Source organism: Mustela nivalis (genome assembly GCF_964662115.1).
Source record: "Mustela nivalis genome assembly, chromosome: 8".
Lineage (NCBI taxonomy): Eukaryota > Metazoa > Chordata > Mammalia > Carnivora > Mustelidae > Mustela > Mustela nivalis.
The window spans coordinates 8,715,033-8,730,750 of NC_139027.1; the positions used below are offsets into that span (position 1 = coordinate 8,715,033).

Sequence of the window (15,718 nt, forward strand, 5' to 3'; positions counted from 1 at the left end):
CACACTTAACTATCCCTTCCACCCCTGCCTAACTTCTGACAACCCCTCATCGGTTTGCTATTTCTATAATTTTATCGTGTAAGAAGATTTTATAAATGGAATCATCAAATAAGGAAACTTTCAAGATTGAATTCTCATTGAGCACAGTGCTCTTGTGATCCTTCTGGGCTGTGACATGTATCAAGATGTATTAGCCAGGGTTCTCCATAGAAACAGAACCAAAAGGATATACATAGACACGTAGAAAGCAGCACTGGCTCTCCTGGTTGTGGAGACTGAGAAGTCCCACGATCTGCCATCTGTAATCCAGAGGCACAGGAAAGCCAGTAGTATAGCTCTGGTCCAAACGTGAGGCCTGACTACCAAGGGAGCCAATAGTATGTCCCAGTCTGAGTCCATGGGCCTGAGAACCAGGAGTACAGATGTCCATGGGCAGGAGAAGATGGATGTTCCGGCTCTAGTAGAGAACAAATTCACCCTTCCTCCATCTTTTTCTTCGGGCCAAGCCCTCGATGGACTGGATGATGTCCTCCTACATGGTGAGGGTGATCTTCATTACTCTGTCTACCAACGCAAATTATATCCCCTTCCAGAAACACTCTCACAGATACACTCAGAAAAATGGTTACCAGCTATCCGGGCATCTCTTAGCCTTGTCAAATTAACAGGCAAAAATAACTATCCCATGAGAGTTTATCCCTTTGTATTGCTGCCTATTATTCCATGGTATGGATGTACCACAGCGTGTTTAACCATCTATCCACTGAAGATCATTTAGATTGCTTTTGGTTTGGGCTCCTGTGAATGTTCACGTATGGGTTTTTATGTGGACATAATCTTCATTTTTTTCTGGGAAAATGGCTGGGAACATGATTGCTGGGTCATATAGTAACTATATGTTTAGGTATTTAAGGAACTGCCAAATGATTCTCCAGAGTAGCTATACCATCTTACATTCCTACCAGCTGTGTGTCCAGTGCCTCTGCAACTTCACCAGCTATCTGTGGTTTAAGCTGTTTTAAGAGGTATGTAGTGATATCTCATTGTGGCTTTCATTCACATTCTCATGATGATGAGTGATGCTGAACACGGTTTTATATGCTATTTTAGATCCATATGTCCTCTTTGGTGAAATGTCTGCTCATGTTTTTTGCTCATGTCTAACCAGATTTTATTTTATTTTTTTAAGGCAAATTTCTTTCTTTTTCTTTTCTTTTCTTTCTTTCCTTTTTTTTTTTTTTTTTTTTAAGAGAGAGAATGCAGGTGCAGACAAGTGAGGGATGGGGCAGGGGTGGAGGGAGAGAGAGAATCTTAAGCAGGTTCCCTGCCCAGCAAGGAGCCCAACTCCAGGGCTCAATCTCACAACCCTGAGATTATGACCTGAGCTGAAATCAAGAGTGGGACGCAAGAGACTGAGCCACCCAGGCATACTCCCCCCGCTTTTTTTAGTAACTGGATTTTATTTTTTATGTTGCTTATTGGGTTCCTTTATAGTCTAGATACAAGTCCTTTGTCAGATATGTAGCTTGTGACATCTACCTTTTTTGAAGAGAGAAAAAAGAAGTCAAAGCAATTCTATCTCTATCTGTTTATCATGTATCTATCTATTTATCTCTCTATCTACCTACTACCTATCTATCTACCTATCTCTGTTATGTATCTACCAGCCTTTCCATGTCAGGAAAATGTTATTTTATTCCTCAGACATTATCACAGCACTTTTCACTATCAGAGCACAGGAACACGTGCGTCTGAACTTCCGCACGTTAGCCAGCGGCTTGTAGAGAAACGGATCATCGCCGCCATTGTTATTCCACATTAACAAAGTGAGGTATAGGAGGTCGACTTTTCTTTACAGGTAGCCAGGCCAAGATGATCAAAGATAATTGAAGACGATCACCACGAACATCTTTGTGGTGCTTTGCATTTTGGAAGAATTAACACAGCTGAAAGGACTGTAAAAATCCCTTACCCCTGGACAGCCGAGCTCCTTGGTATTCTTTGTATTCATTTTTTAGTTCTCTAAATTCCTCCTTAACCACCAAACCAGCTGTCATGACCTAAACCCCCTAGATGTATGCTAAGTAGGACATAAAATGCAGTTTCCAGTCCTTCCAGTGCTTTTGGAAGGCAGCTGGAAACTACGTTGTTTGGGGAGCTGAAAACTGTTTCCTGTCACTGACGGCTGAGGTAATCCCCCTATAACCTTTGCCCTGTTTCTCAGGTAGGGAGGTGGAGACCCAGAGTAGCCCGAGTTACACTGGTTGAAGGTAAAATACTGGCCAGTGGGTGAGTGGGATAAAGTTACATAGGAATTGTGACACTTAAGCTCCATGCAGAAAGTCCAGCTTCCTTTTAAAGATGATGAAGTCTTTCAAACATAGAAAAGTACAAAAAATAATATAATCAGCACCCACTTGCCCCCAGGGCACCACAGCCTCTGTCTTTGTGCTTTCTCTTAGGCAGAAGCCACGGGGGACCAGGAGACAGGGATTGGCAGCCTGGGCGGGGCTGGGTCCTGTGAAGGAGCTCCACAGCTATTCCTGTGAAGGAATAGCCATGCATTGGGGGGAACCGCAGCCCAAATTAAATAGAAGCGAACATGTGCCATGTTTGTTTCAGAATTTGTTTTCTGTGCCCCAGCCTTAAGAGGCCTACTGGCCTTTGTGTATAATTTTACACAAAAAACTCTCATCCCACAGATTTTACGCTATGCTTCAGCCATTTGCTTTCCTTACGCTATTTACGCAATTTCACTAATATAGAGAGAAGCGAAGTGAATAATAATAGAAGTGTACGGTTTTTAAAGATTTTAGTGATTTCTTTATTTTTAACTTTTTAAATTTATAGCATGAGGAAGGGGAGGAGCAGAAGGAGAATAAAAGAGAGAATCTCAAGCAGACTCCGCGCTGAGTGTGGAGCCTGATGTGGGGGTCGATCTCACAACCCTGAGATCATGACCTGAGCTGGAATCAAGAGTTGGTTGCTTAACCGACTGAACTACCCAGGCACTCCAGTAGCAATGCATTTTTAATTACTCTAGCAGTAAGGGTAGGAAAAAGAGCTGATATATATCCTGCACTATGTACTGGGTGAGTTCCAAGCCCTTATGCCTAGTACTACACCAGTCCTGACTTTGCAGTGATGTGGAGTCTACCTTATGGCTAAGTGTGCATGTGTGTGTGCGTGTGTTTAATTCAATGTGCACTCTTCTCTGAGTGCTGTTTTAATATGAGGATGCACGTTACTTCATCGCTTCAGGAAAACCTTCAGTCATCATCTCTTCAAATATTGCTTCCCTGCCCCCTTTTCTCTTGCCTTCTGCAGTCAATGTGCTTTGGACCTTCTCATTCAATCCTCACATAAGGACCCTTTATGTTTACCATGTCCTTAGAATTCCTTGTTTTATTCTGGGAACGTGGACCAAATAGATTTCTCATTGCACCAACCCCTTATTCTGAGGAGTCTAATCTGTTCCGTCTGTCCCAGGAACTTTGAACTTCAAGGACTTTTGATTTCCAAACATTCTATTTTTCTGTCACATCTGACTGTTTTTCTTGCATTCAAATATCTTTTTTCTTTTATTACAGTGTTGATTTCTATGTTTAATGGTTTGTCTTTCAGATTCTTGTTTTATTAATGAATGTCCTTAGGTTTTCATGGTCTGCAGGGTTGCGTCTGCTTCACTGTGCTTAGGATGGGTGGGTGGTTTCCTCATGCATTTTGTAATCTTTGATTATGAGCTCAAATTAAGAAGGCTCCCTCTCCCCACTCTGTGCCCTGTGGAAATTTTTACATAGTTTGTGTTATTAAAGTGAATTTAGAGCTTTGTATATTTATTTCTGGTGAGTCAGGTGGTATAAATTTAGAGCCCAAACTCATATGAAGAGCTGGCAGAGATAGATCAATTTTCTTGCTAGTTTTTAGGGCATATGGGAGGTCTCTTTTCTCATTTACCCTTCACTGATGGTGAGATATTTGGGGTACTAGTAGTGGTCTCATTTATAATTCCTGGTTTATTTAGGCTTATGGTCTTCTCTTCAGGTCTCATGTAGGCATTAACAATCAAGATTCGATTGTTTCTGGGTTTCATAAACCCACTGAAGGCCAGGTACACCATGTGTTCACATGCTTCACCTTCTGGTTTTAAAGTCCTTATTAATTCAAGGGTGTACCTTATCCGATCTTTTAAGTTTTGGGTGAAGATGATCCCTCCTTCCTTCTTTCCTTCTTGGGGCACCTGGGTGGCTCAGTCGGTTAAAGCCTCTGCCTTCAGCTCAGGTCATGGTCTCAGGGTCCTGGGATGGAGCCCCACATCAGACTCTCTGCTCAGCGGGGAGCCTGCTTCCTCTTCTCTCTCTGCCTGCCTCTCTGCCTACTTGTGATCTCTCTCTGTCAAATAAATAAATAAAACCTTAAAAAAACAAATAAAGTCCTTATTAATTCAAGGGTGTACCTTATCCTATCCTTTAAGTTTTGGGTGAAGATGATCCCCCCTTCCTTCTTTCCTTCTTACCTTCCTTCCTTGCTCTCTGTTTTTGCATTATCTTTATCTGCCATCTTATCACACCTAGGATTGTTAAAACAGGTTTGCATGCTTTGGCACTGCCTTAGCACACTGAGAAAATGCGGTTAGAAAAAGTGCAGCTGTTAGAGATCATTAGTGACGGAATCACAACCTAACACCGCCATCCTCCACATTAGCAAGTCAAACAGGTAGCCAGCATTTTGTAGGATCCTTTCGAGTATGAGAAGTCTCTATGGAAATGACTTATTTGGTAGAATTTTTACCTTGAGCAGAATTATAAACAAATCCTGGGACCATTTGAGATTAGTAACAAGTCAGTGAAGTGCAAACCAGAATGTTAAAGAAATCAGAGCAGGGGGCATGGATGGCATGGCCGATTTAAGAAAGAAGCATCCAGGCTGGAAGCCCAGACAGTCAGGCCAGGGAAATGTGTTTCTCTGGACCATGTTGGCTAATGAGTCTCACCTGTACCCAATGTTTCTCTTTTGCAGTCTGTTTTTTTCTAAGCAATGTGTATCTCCCTAACCCCATTTTCTACAGAGTGCACTCTTAACTCTTAACAAGAAACTTCGTCCTCTTTATGAAAATGAAAATGAGAAAAAGCTCCTCTAGTTATTCTTAAGAAGAGAGACTCAGACAAGTGGGACTTTGACCAACCAAGACCACCACAATTCTGCTTTCCAGGGCTGAACAAATGGGTTAAGAAACCCACTTAGGGAACACTTTCCTTAAAAAACAAACAAAACAAACAAACAAACAATAAACAACAACAAAAACAACCTAGTGAATTAGTTTTCTATTGCAGCTGTAACAAATTACCCCATCAAGTTAGTGTCCTAAACATTACAAATTTGTTATCTTCTAGTTTTGCAGGTCAGCAGCACACGATGGGTCTCATGGGCTACCATCAATGTGTCTGCTGGCTTGTCTTCCTTTCTAGAGCTTAGAAGGGGAATCTGCATTCTTATCCATTCTGGTTGTTGGCAGATTTCAATTCCTTGGGGTTCTTGGCTATCAGCGGAGGATCGCATTTCTAGAGGCTGCTCATATGTTTTAGCTCATGAATCCTTCTTTCATCTTCAAAGCTGGCATTGGCAGACAGTCTCTCTCGCATTGCACTGCCTTCTGGTTGCTTCTGGTGTGTCCTCTCTCTGACTGACTCTTTGGACTTCCTTTTCCACTTTGAGGGTCCAGGTGATTAGATTAGAGCTACATGGTCAATCCAGGAAAACTCCCCTGTTCTGAGGTCTCTACCCGATATATTCAGAGATTCCAGGTAAAAGGACATGGGGATTGTGAGGGATCACTATTCTGCTTCCCGCAATGGCACACTCGAGCAAGGAGAAATGTTATAGACCACGATATCAATTGTGCTGGCAATTTATCAAGAGAAATCTAATCAATTTTTTAAACTCATTTTGTAACTGTTCACCTTCGACCTATTACTCTTCCTATCATCAGTAACATCCCAATGATGAACATGGTATAGAAATGTCTGACTATCACAAGCCAGAAGGGCAAAAAACAAGGAGATAAAAGGGGAAAATAGCACATAATCTGTAAATGGAATGTGAAAGCACGTTGAGCTGGCCACATTGCTGCCCAGTGCTACACTTCTTGAGTCCGTATGATCCATCTGCATGAAGAAAACAAGGAGTTATTCTGGACCAATCGGGGCCATTCTGGGGAACTTTCAGAATTGGACAGGAAAGGGTAACTACATCTTTTATTTTGGCTGCAGCCATCGGTAATGTGAGCCCGACATACTCCTTCTGAGTCCTCTTTCTCATGCAGGAGACCAATGCAGTCCCCTGGGACCCAGTGCACAGAAGCCAGGATGAGTAGGAGAGGAGGTAGGGGATGGGGAGGAGGAGTTGGAGAAAGCTGGAGCACCAGCAAGAAAACTATGGGCTTCTGGACATAGTTAATTCTGAGGCAGATTTCAACTCCTTCTTTCCGCCTAATCTATTCTACTCATGCATCCGTCCATCACCCTTGCATCCATCATATGCCCACACTTGTAGGTATTATGTGGCCTCCAGCTCTCATCATCATCCATCATTCCCATTTGATCTGGCATGGGTTGTCTGAACACAAGGGGATTCTGACTAATGTATTCATCATTTGGCTGAACCCTTGTATTTTACAGGTGAAGAACCTGGACCTTGGGGAGGGAAGGCATTTGAGCAGGTTTCCCTCTGACATCAGGGCATGCATTCCTGCTGTCCCTCAAGAGTCGTCATATGCTTCCTGACTATCTCTGTGTCTGTCTGGGCATTCAACCACCGTTCAAATTTTAATTTGACTTTCCTGTGTTAACTGAGCTTCCCTTGGGAGGAAAAACAACTGCAAATAGCCTGTTTGCCTTCTAGGGGCTTTTGTTGTTGTTGTTTTTGAATTTCAAATGTCAAACCGTTATTTGGTTCTGAAACAAGAGACAGGGATGGGTTCTGCAGGATGCCGGCCCATGAAGCCACTTTAATGGGTTGAGGGGCGCTCATGTGTCCTTACTTGGTGAAGGGAATTCAGTGCCAGAGAGGATTTGAGAGGGGCCCAGCTATGCTCTGCTGACCGCTAGCTGTGTGATCGTGGGTGAGCTATTTAAATTCTCATTTCAGCCTCCATGTAAGTATGAGGTTGAATAATAATCAAACTTATTTTGCTAAGTTGTCGTGGGGGTGTAAATTGTGCCTAACATAGTGTTTACCGCACAGTAAGAACTGTATAAATTATTATTGTAATTTTACAGAAGCAGGAATGTTTAGGACCCCTTTGGAGAAAGGATCTCCTTACTAATGAAGAAATTATGTTAAAGTCCTATCTTGGAACCAGGGACAAAGAACTTAGCTATGTTCTCTCACTTACTGCCTTAGGTTTCAAACTGTACTCATTTTTACAAGGGTATTCACTGGAAATACAATGAGAACCCTTGATGGTACCTGCTGCTTCTTTTCTTTTGAGTACTTCATGTGTAGGCATTCTGCGCAGTTTCTACATTTCCACACAACAAAGTGTATTCACTCTGCAGCCCCTAATTAGCTGGTTTGGTTAGGACTGGGGTTGTTTTCTGATCTCATCGATGTACTGTTGGAGCCATGAAAGAACATTGAGGGTTATCCTGGTACATCAATTCTGAAGTTGTCCCTTTTCCACTGGGGCACAGAATTTTTGGAGTTACCACATAAGTAATCATCACATATATGGGATTGATAAAAAAGTAAACAATAGGTAAGAAGAAACAAAAGTAATACGTTTGCCAGAGGTCATTGTAAACAGGAATGGGGGACCTGCTTTGTTGAATTCTCCTTTGATTGGTTAATTTAGATACAGAGTCCCTGTCCACAAATGAACACTCTACCTTTATGGATGGAGGTACAGTACCTTCTTTGCTCCTCTTTTAGGTTTTCAATACTAATATCCATCTCTTAGAAACATACCATGCATAAAGTGAGACTATATGCATTAAAGAAAGTTGCTTTACTTTAAACACACTTTCACTGAATATTCTTTGGGAAAGCCTAGTAAGCTAGTCTGGGATCATCTGACTAAGCATATGTTAGAGTTAAAAGCAGTGGAATCCATTAACCACATTCCATTAGAAACATAAGCCACATGGAGGGCAAAATGAAATATACTGCAGGGGGGAAAAAAAGAGCATGCTCTTTTTAGATTTTGAGATTGTAGGAATAGAAGAAAAACAGAAGTCTGAAAATTTCCTGGTCTAATGACCCCATATATAGTTTTGCAAGTTATATCACTCTCAAGGAATAGACCTAAGTGGGAGAAGAATCATTATGACTCAGTGAAAAGTCAAAATTACAGACCATTATTAATGTAATGTAATTGTATTGCTTGAACTTCTTGGTAACCACAAGGCAAATAACAGCAATATTCGAGAAACATTTTTCGCCTACGCTAACAATAGTAAAATATAATAACCTGTATGCTGGGGAAATTATAGCAGAGCATAACACTTATATTCCTGGGGGTATGGTAAATCTGTTCAACCATGTTGGAAAGCAGGGGGGGTCAGGGACATCAGGAGCAACAGGAATCTACATTAAATTTTACTCACTATGTTTAGAAAGAAAGTTTCATCTTAAGGCCATGTTCAAAGAGAAACAGTGGACAGATAAAGCTATTTCTTCCTTTGAGAATTGGTGTGAGTCCTGTTTCTTTATCTTGACCCCCCAGAAACAGTTCCTTCCTTCCATCCTTCCTTCCTTCCTTCCTTTCTTCCTTCCTTCCGTCTTTGCTTTTCTTTTCCCTTCTTTAGAGAATATTTGCCAAGGGGCAAACATTGAAAGAGCCAACAGCCAGGAAAAAGTTAACAAATTATTCTTCGGGTTTTAAAGATATTGATTGATTGATTGATTGATTGTGCAGGAGTGGGGGGAGGGGCAGAGGAAAGGAATCTCAAGCAGACTCAGCATTGAATGCAAAGCCAGATGAGGAGCTGGATTTCACAACATTGAGATCATGACCTGAGCCAAAATCAAGTCAGACGCCTAACCTACTGAGCCACCCTGCTGCCCCTGTTTGTTAGTTTTTAAAGTATGATAAGATTGCATGAACTCAAGAAAGCAGTTTTACAAATGTGGAGAGTTAGAAGAAAAATGTCTTCATTGGGAGGATAAGTCTGACAAGGAAAAGACAGGAATTTGGAACAAGAAAATGTGTCACGGCTGGGGTTTTTAAGAGCTATCTACTGAAAAGTTTTCTTTAATCACCTCTCTGATATTATTTTCATGTAAAACATTTAAATAAAAATACAGTGTAGGTATAAATTTAACTGTATAATTGAAGAGCTAAATATTGATTGCTGCCTGTTATGTTCTGAGTTGTGAAAATTCCTGCCTATACATCAATAAGATGTAGGGAGGGCATCTGAACAATTGGTGATTTGAAAGAGTATCATACCCGTGTGGTCTTATTTTCATAAATTATATATATATATTCATTTTTTTGTAAATAACATCCTATCTTTTTCTCATCATCTCACATTTTCATTAACAGGGTCCTGAATTCATTCATCTGACCAGCATGAATGGTAGGAACTTACTGCATCAGATAAAACCAAGATCAAAGAAGAAAAAGCCAGAGTCTCACCATAAGAAAACTCCCATCTATGTTATTCAACATATATTTTAATTAATATCATGAGTAACATGAAGGATTTACTTTGGTGGAAAGGATTCGCAGTAAAAAATGGAAGGATACATTTCTCATGGGTGCCGTGTGTGACACAAACCGTAAACGTGGCCTGAGCGGATAAGAACCAGACTGCGGAAGGGGAATCTTGATTCTCCCCTTAATCTTATTACTTCCTAGCATTTAGACCACCTGACTTGTTGCTACCCTTCCTTCTTTCACACTGTCATTTATTCATCGACTAAGTCTCCCACTGCTCAAACCTAGCCAGTGAGGGTACAGAAAGGAATGATCTGGTTCCTGTCTTCCAGAGCCTCGTGTTCTAATAAGGGAGACGGAAGATAACAAAAAAGCTTTGGCACAGCTATGACACCAAGAGTTGGAAAGTTTAATGGGGGCAGAGGGAGAAATGGCTAAGTAGGCTTTGATTTCCTTACACCTGCGGGAACTGTGTCCAGTTATCCATCAAGGTGAAAGGTCGGGTCTCGCACACATTCACCTTCGCTGTGTGAATGGGTCAGCACCTTTATCATCCCAAAGGGTAGCTGGCATGGCTGTTTGCAGTGGGCCTCCGCCCTGGGAAGACCTACCTGGGGTCATTTCACACTTGCCCTGTTTCTCCAGGAAATGTCCTACCTGGGGTCATTTCAGTCTTGCCCTGTTTCTCCAGGAGCTGGGAGCCATTCACTGTTCTCTAAATAAGGGCTGATTTCTCACACAGCTGAGCCAGCCAGGCACAAGCTGCTTCCCCTGCCTGGGAAGAGGCTTCCTTCTGTTTCTGACAGGAGCCCTCCTGGCTCCCTCTGCTCTGTCCTCTGTCTAATGAGCTACTCCTCATGGGGCAGACCCAGTTCAAGCAACACTGTAAAACCTCCTTGGGGTTCCTAATGCAGGCGGTGACCTCACTCTCTGCACTCCTGGTGCTTTGGCCCCACCTCTGGTAAAGCGCTCGTCAACGCCACGCGTCTGTCTCATTCACCGTGAACTCCCTGGGGATAGAGATCTTGTCTTTCTCGTTCCCTCATTGCCAGCACCTAGCAACGTGCCTTGGTAAATGTTGCTTATAAAAATGAATGTATAGGTAAAGAACATATTACTCAATGAAAAAAAAGCCAAGCCCATGAATGAGTGATCAAATTAACGGGTCAGTAAATTACTGAGCAGTGACTGAGGAAATGAGGAAATGTTGGAGTGGTAAATTGTATAGTTATTTAATTAATGAATGCATGGATACATTATTTAGTAAGCGAATAAATAAATGGATAGCTAAGCTACAGGAGCTCACTGCAGCTTCTTCCCACATCAAAGAAGAGACGATTTCCTCCACTCTCTCGCATGCCTCCAGGATTTTATTGGACACATAAGCTTTTCACCTTTAACAGCTACTTTCTCCTATTATCCTGTTGCACATAGGATTTTTGCCTAAAGGATCGAGAACAGCTCACCTTTTAACTATTCTAGACAATTTGCAATTATAATATGCGGCAAAGTTACAGTTTTGACAATATTTCAGAAACCTTATTTTATGACTAATATGACAATTTAAACACAGCCCCCTGTAAAACACCCAGTCCCCCCGGCCCCACCTCCTTCTAGCTCTGCATAATAGAGAAACGACTCTTGGAGTATATCCTGACTCATACCTTACACGGGCTTTAGCGGACTTTGATATGTAAGAGACAATATCAACTTAGAGGAAAATGATCTCTGTTATTTCAGTAAAATTTACTCAAATGAAAGCAGGCTTGCAGCATTTCATTTCCATTAGCCAAAGCAGGAACCCATTAGCTTCAGAAGTGGCGTGGCGTCTGGGGCGGCCACCAGAAGGCTGTGCCTTGTGTTTGCAGAACAAAACTGCAAATCATCTCGATTGTGAAGATTGCATGGAGGGGTAATAGTTTGGTACTTTGGATGGGGCGCCTGGGTGGCTCAGTGGGTTAAAGCCTCTACCTTCGGCTCGGGTCATGATCTCAGGATCCTGGGATCGAGCCCCGCATCAGGCTCTCTGCTCAGCAGGGAGCCTGCTTCCCCCCTCTCTCTCTCTGCCTGCCTCTCTGCCTACTTGTGTTCTCTGTCTGTCAAATAAATACATAAAAATCTTTAAAAAAAAATTTGGTTATTTTGGATACCCATTTCTCATGCAGCCAGGAGCTTCTCACAAGGATCACCAAGTAAGCAAATCAGTAGGTTAAGATTAGGATTGTGGACAGAGCCTCAGTCTCTGAGCGCCTGACGGAATGGGAACCAAAACAGTGGTCGACAGACACCGAATTTGTAAGATTCCGTGTCTGTGTTTTTCGTGTAACTGAGTAATAAGGCGAGGTCTCTGTGAATACAGCGCTCACCAGCTCCATTGCAGACAATAATAATGAGGACCTTTATCACTGCTTTCACAGTTCAAACACCCTCCATTCTTCCAGTGTCCTTTATAGTTTCCAGATCTGCTTCCAAAAACACTTCTCTCTGAACAATAGAAAGCATGCGCTTTAAAAAAATGTGGGAACTAGACGTCAATTATCCTTTGTCTCACGCCAGTACCTAGGGTTCTCTTCTTTCTCCTCGCCAACCTTCCAGGTTTGCTGTAGACACATTTGCTTCCCTCCTGTACCATCTCATATGATATGGTACCATCTCGTATGAGAGACTGCGTTTCATAAAAGCATTTTGAAGAGCGTCATGGTTTTCAATTATTGTAAGAACCCATGGGCTATTTAAGTATATTCCAGAATTTGATTATTTGTCGTGTTTTTAACTTTTAGTTCTTGCCAACATCACTGTGTTGGTGACTGGTTGTGTAAAGCTTCCTCCCATGTTTTGGATTATGTTCTTAGGACTGGTCTCAAAAAAGGAACATTTCAATCTGAAGTATGAGTATTTTATTTATTTTTTTAAAAAAGATTTTCTTTATTTATTTAGAGCGTGAGCAAGGGGAGTCACAGAAGGAGACACAATCTCAAGCAGGCTCCCCACGGACTCTGGAACCCGATGTGAGGCTGAGATCATGACCTGGGCCAAAATCAAGACAGAGACTTAGCTGACGGAGCGCCCCAGATGCCCCTAAAATATGAGTATTTTAAAGCATTTTTGTATATTTTCTAAACTACAGAAAGACTTGGGTATACTCTAAATACTGAAATATTTCTTCCTCCTCAGAAAGCACTTTGTCCCTTACGTTAAATATGGAAAAAAATGTGGTTAATTTTTTTTTTTTTTAGATTTTATTTATTTATTTAACAGACAGAAAGAGACAAAGAGAGCACAAGCAGGGCAGAGGGAAAGGGAGAAGCAGGCTCCTCGCTGAGCAGGGAGCCTGATGTAGGGCTCAATCCTAGGACCCTGCCTGAGCCGACTGAGCCACTATGACGCCCCTAGATGTGATTAATGGTTAAAGGCATTTTTTTTTTTTCTATGATGCGGTTCTATTCATTGTAGTTATATGGCATTTCAAAAACTCTATTTTAGGAAAATCTTGACGTGATAGTTCTGGACCACTTTTTCCCTAAGAAGCAGTCATATAGACAAAAATATGGATTTTTTTGTTTTCTTTTCTTCCAAAGGGCAGAAGTGGCCCCACAGAGGAGAACATCCTGGAGAACTAGAGAACCCTGCTATAAGGGAGACCGTTCTGATCTAGGTAACTGGGATTGGGAGTGGAGTATTTCTGGAAACGTCCAGACAGAGCTTGGATGGCCAATTCCTCGAGAGATGTTCTGGTCTTGGAAAGGTGCTCTCATTCTGGTTCGGTAGCCCAGTTCGATGTAATGCGAGATCACTTTCTGTTCCAAAACCACAGCACACCGGCCCCACGCTGTCTGTCAATCTTGTATCCAGCACATGAGAGCCCCTAAGTGATTGGAAAAGTATGACATTTCCGAAGAGGCCATAAACAGAATTCGGATCAACTTTTTCAACTTTATCCTCCATTAGCACCCTTTTCAAGAACTGCAAAAAGTAACAGAACAGTGGTTGGATCTTTGGGGGTTTTTTGGTTATTTATTTATTTACTTATTTATTTATTTAGGATAGATTGAGTTTGATCTGCTCCTTCCTCGGATCTCTTTCTCTTCTCACACAGGACGTGTCGTGAGTGAGAGATAAAGACGCAGCAGTAGAGGAAAGCGCCCACGTATGTTACATCCCCAGGTGGGGGACCGTGACAAAAAGGCAGAATGACTTGGCCCTTCCAGGAAGTTTTGTGAGGCAGGCCGATGTGGCCACGGCCACTCTATCAAAGCCATACCACGGTCATTGCTCTTGGAACGGAACTCTGCCCTCCACCAGCACACTGCCCCCCATTTCTGCTGACTCACCTCCCTCGTCTTCTCCCTCGTGAGTTGTCTCAAGCACATGCTTGCCTCTCAGGCCACCCGAGAAGTCCTCAAGAGGACATTGGACAGCTGCCTCGAAGAAAAGAAAAATTTGTTGGAAGAGAGAGACAGGAAGTACTGTTCTCTTTGAGCAACCTCAAGACATTTTTGAGAGGGAGAGAGAGCGGACCTATTTCTGTGGCTTTGCATGGAGAAAGAGAAATAAAAATGACCGAAGGGCATTCTCACGGGAAGGGCCAGCCGTACGTGGAACACGGCCCTGAAGGTAATGAGGTAGAAGCAGATATTGTAACTTATTGGAAACGGACTAGATGTTGTGTTCCTAAGTAGAGAGAAGTAGGTCAGTTCAGTCCATTAGATTTTATAACTGTAGGATGGAGAAGGAAATAGGGAGCTATTGAATTGTAGCTGCTGTTACCCCGGCCTAGATGGGAGAGCAACAGTGTGACCCGTAACTACGATAATTGTTCGGATGGACTTGATAAACGAACGGAGATACTCCTTTTGAAAAGAGCTTTTAGAAGGGAAAACATTTCCCCAATACACATTTTCTAGTCCGCTTGGCTGTCCCCTCCGGGCTCAGAAAAAGAAACCCAGGCAGTAGAAGTATGTTTAGCAATTGGGCCTCTTCCCAGGTTGTGAGACGTTGAGCAAAAATCCAGAGTTATTATTAGATCTAAATGGAGGCTTTTGTCAAAAGGCCTCTTGAACTGTTAGGAAATCAGAGTGCAAATTGATAATGACACACAACACATCCCCTCCTGCCGAAGGCCGCTGAGATACCCCAGCAAGAACTCGCGTGGTCTCCTGCCAACAGCATGTTGCACAACACTTGTCCTTCTCCTAAGTCAGCCTGACAACTGCATTCTTCTCTTCCTTATAAGAGGCAAAATGAGATGGTTTGGAGAGGATGTTTGAACTGAGACCATTAATTTCCTTGCAGTGTGTATTCAAGTCAGATCCCTTTAGAGGAGCCTTTTGTGGTTTCATAAAATTACAACTCTGGTTATTCGGCTGCCTCTTCCAAAGCATAAATTTGGCTTCTAAAGAAAACGTACTTCATAGAAGAAAGGAAAGAAATGAGTATGTAGTTATCTTAAATATATTCATTTTATATAATAGTTCTGTTATGCAAAGAAACAATTACGGTATTAACTCCTTATTAATAAAAGAAATCATAAAAAAGTCTTCTTAAAACTTAGAAGGTTGCTTTGACTTCTATTTGAAAAAAAAATAATAAAGAAGGTTTTTGCCTAACAGTTTATGAATGCTTCGAAATACTTTTTTAAAACTGTCAGGTTTCAGAATGAACGTTGGTCTCTTTCCTAAAACCGATGCAATACTTAAAAAACAATTTTTTTTTTCAGGCGTTAGGTGAGACCCTTCTAGGGAGGCAATGCATGCGCGTGATGTCTTGCAGAAAAATGGGAGAACGGATTGCTTCACCTGTTCATTTGACCATTTCTGGTCCATTAGCTTCTCTCACGTGTGTGTTACAACTATGAGTGCGGCTCACGGGATAGTGATGTTAATTCAGAGTCTTTGCAGACTATTTCTGTGCTCCAAACTCAGCACAGAACCTCACACCACGTGGCAGGGCGTCCATTTTATTTGATGAAGCCTTCAGTGTCATGCCTGGAAAAGGGGAGAGACTTACTTTGCTCCGTGGGTTAGACAGACTTTGGGTTGATTCGAACTTCTAGAAAATGAA

General features: G+C 42.1%; 1 long non-coding RNA gene across 1 annotated transcript; it reads right to left on the reverse strand.

Moving 5' to 3' along the window:
* Window positions 1-12,878: 12,878 nt before the first annotated feature.
* LOC309870784 lies at window positions 12,879-14,079 on the reverse strand. The gene is made up of 2 exons (XR_014314810.1): window positions 13,990-14,079; window positions 12,879-13,523 (listed from the first exon to the last, which is right to left on the reverse strand). It is a non-coding gene; the product is annotated as an uncharacterized lncRNA (long non-coding RNA).
* Between the last annotated feature and the right edge of the window lie 1,639 nt (window positions 14,080-15,718).